Below are 3,793 nucleotides of genomic sequence, written 5' to 3'. Positions count from 1 at the left end.
ACTCTATTGGTTTTCCTTTTTCTATTAGTATTTTCTAGTTTTAGTTTTTTATTTTTGTTATGTTTCAAACAAATATTGACTTTATTTAGATCCACTTAGAACATTTTTCACATACATGTTGAACATTTCTTACATGACTCTAAACATTTTCCAAATAAATGTTGAACATTACGAAAATGCGCATTGAACACTTTTAATACAGTGTGAGTATTTTGCAAAAGAAAATCTTGAGCATTTTTTAATAACATTCAAACATTATGTTATGTGTTGCTACTTTTTCTTTTTAATGTGAGATATTGTTTCCTATGTTTGGAATATTTTTCCAAAACTTTGAAAATAAATTTTACATTTCATAAAAAAACTTATTGTAATTGAACTTATATTTAACTTGAGAACATTTAATAAATTTGATGATCAATTTCTTGAATGATACAGCTATTTTTTGAAATTGTGCAAACCATTTTTAGGATTTCACGAACATTTAAAAAAATGTCATGATCACATTTTTAAAATATGGGAAGGTTTTTCTAAATGTCATGGATGTTTTTTGAATGGTATGAACATTTTAGATGATGCATCAACCATTTTTTACACTATACGAATTGTTTTTAAATGCACGGTTTATGATATTTTTCTAAATTGAAGTAGAGTACCAAAATATAAAATTTTATGGATACACGCTGGATTCAGTGGGATCTCTCTTTCCTGTGTCAACCATACATTGATATCGTATGACACAGGAAAGAGAGATCCCGCCCAATCAAATGTTTATACAAAAAAGTTTGAAACGATCTAGACGACGACTAGAGGGGGGAGGGGAGGCTTTTTAAAACTTTTACGGATTTGGCTTTATCCTAATGTGGAATTAAACTAAACAGGTATTTTTCAAGCACAAATCCTAAATATGTTAGGTTCAACTAAGTGCGCCAACAACCTATGATAAACAAGATAGGCACTTAAGGAAACTAGCAAGCACAAACTATATCACAAGATATGGAAATGTACGAGCAACTTAGCAATTCAACTAGCACAAGATATATCAATATGAGCAAGTATGAATTGTGGAAAGTAAAGGGTGTGGGTATGAGATAACCACAAGTGAGTCGGGGACATGGATTTATCCCGAAGTTCACACTCGTCGGAGTGCTAATCTCCGTTAGAGCGGTGCCGAAGCCAAAGCTCTAGGGCATCACCAAGTGACTCGCCATATTCTCCCGTTGGAGTCACCCCCAACGGATGAGTCTCGATTCACTCGGGGTTGGTCTTGAAGGCGACCACTACACCTTTACAAACTTCTCCGGAGCACACCACAAACACGGAAGCTTCCGGAAGAACTTGACCACCTAGACCACTTCACACCCTTCCCCGAAGCACACCACAAAAAGAAGCTTCTGGAGGAACCTTGGCCACATAGGCCTCTTCACAAACTTCTCAATATATCACCAAACCGTCTAGGAGGCGGAAGCCTCCAAGAGTAATAAACTCACGGGCTCTCACTCGAACAAATCAATGTGGGGAGCTCAAACCAATGCAACAAATGCAATGCAAGGTCAAGAAACAAATGCTCAACTCACTCTCTCAATCTCACAAGATGCACTCTCGAAAGTAGGAGATTGAAGAGAAGGGATGCAATGGATAGAATCAACAAATGACTCCAAGATTCATCCACAAATCCCCATTCACATAGAGGGGAGATAGGGGTTTAGGAGAGGTGGTAAAAGGCTCAAAATGATGTTTAGAAAGTGTATGGACAACCCCCAAACCAGAGGGGGACGGAGCCCTTGAATAGCCAAACCCCAAAACTAGCCGTTGGGGCTCCAACGGACACTTCCTGGACACCCCGTGCCCACGGGGGTTGAGACCCCATGCCGATGGGATACCGTGCCCACAGGGTACCCAGAAACAGCCTGCATTAGCCCACTAAAACATGCACAAGTTTTTCGTATGAACTCCGAATTCGATGATCTTGGGCTCGTTTTAAAGTTATGGAAAAGCCCAAGGTCCTCACATAGAGAACCACCGAATATCAACAAGACAGAATGATGCAAATTATGCAAACGTTTGATCTCTTTACACGCGACGTGATCAAGCTATACGCCTGAAAGTCCCTCTTGATAGTACGGCTATAAAACCTATAATACGGTCTCCCTCCAGGCACCATGAGACCGGCAAAACTAGGAAAATCTAGCTAAGTTATACCTTTGCCTTGAACATTCCACTTGAGCTTGATGTTGACTTTAATGTTTGCCTCAAGTTTGAATCCTTTTCTTGTCCACAATCACTTGGTGAAGATACTCGAAATGCTTCCTCATATTGCAATGAGGGAAGCCTTAACTTGAGTCCATCTTCACATGGACATTATCATGATGTGGACTACAATTCAAAGCATATAACCTCCGGCTTCTCATCTTGCACTTGGACTCCTCGAACCCGATGCCCATCACCACTTGATGTCATCCACACATAGGCTACTTGAAATCTTTCCTTTTGATGCAAGCCCATGAGAAACACCTAACCCAGATAGACATAGCAAACACATAGCAAAGGTTAGGTAAGAAAGTACAATTCACAATTACTTACCATACCAATAGATCAGTTGATCCCACATGGTACAGAGATTGCACTTTGTGAGTTGACCATCTAGATAATCTTCGAGCTTCATCTTGGTCAACCAACATCTTTACTTCATGCCCCATCTTGGTTTCTTGAAAGCCACAATGAACTCTTCATTTCCCTTCATTGCTTCAAGACTATATCACCAAAGACTCTTCCATGACCATATCAAGTTCCACTATGAATATCATCTTGGTCACCACATTCTCTCCTATAACTCTATCATAATCTCTTGAGAGGGACAATGAATTCTTCACTCTGGTTGCTTGCTTCAAGACTTGATCATCCTAAACTCAACATATGAGCTCACCATGATCTTGTCTTGAAACCATAACTTGAATTATTCTCTTTAATTATTCTCTCAAACCCTTGATCCTTAAAATCCCAAATATGTTAATCTTTGAGATCTTCCAATGAACTCCACCTTGAACAAATTTGGTTGGACATGGAAATCAATCTGAACATGGGATCTCGAAGGCCAAAAACCTAGGCCCCATTACACGGGGTATCCAAAGAGTTGACACTCGACCCCGTGCACACGATAAAAGCCCGTGAGCACCGGGTATCCAGAGAAGGATACCCTGAGGACTTCTTCAGATGCTTTGATGGCATTCTTCACAAAACAACCCAATGCACTTCAAGCATCACAATGGAACATATCTTCATATAAGATTCAAAGCACTTGATGCTCCATAGGAATTGTCTTTTAATTCCAAAGCTTGGAGAAAATATATCTTCAGACATACTGACTTCATCCTTGATTCCATCCAAAATCCTTGAGGCACCATCTATGGACAAACCTTCAAATATATCTCATTGAAAACATTAGTCCATAGAGATTGTCATTAATTACCAAAACCATACTTAGGGGCTACATGCCCTTTCAAAGTTTATATTTTGAATCACTCTCACCCTCTCTCTCTCTCTCTCTCTCTCTCTCTCTCTCTCTCTCTCTATATATATATATATATATATATATATATATATATATATATATATATATATATATATATATATATATAAGACGGTCTATTCTGCTAATATTAGCAGAATAACTATTCTGCACACCGCTTCCGCACTGCATGATGAACGAATGTGCACTGCATCTCCTTTACGTTGGGCACTGCAATGCTTCACGGGAGAACTGCTTCATTTTTCGGTGTTCCGCCCGCGTTTCCTA

Source organism: Triticum dicoccoides, chromosome 3B (genome assembly GCF_002162155.2).
Source record: "Triticum dicoccoides isolate Atlit2015 ecotype Zavitan chromosome 3B, WEW_v2.0, whole genome shotgun sequence".
Classification (NCBI taxonomy): domain Eukaryota; kingdom Viridiplantae; phylum Streptophyta; class Magnoliopsida; order Poales; family Poaceae; genus Triticum; species Triticum dicoccoides.
Note: the sequence above shows the minus strand (reverse complement) of the source record.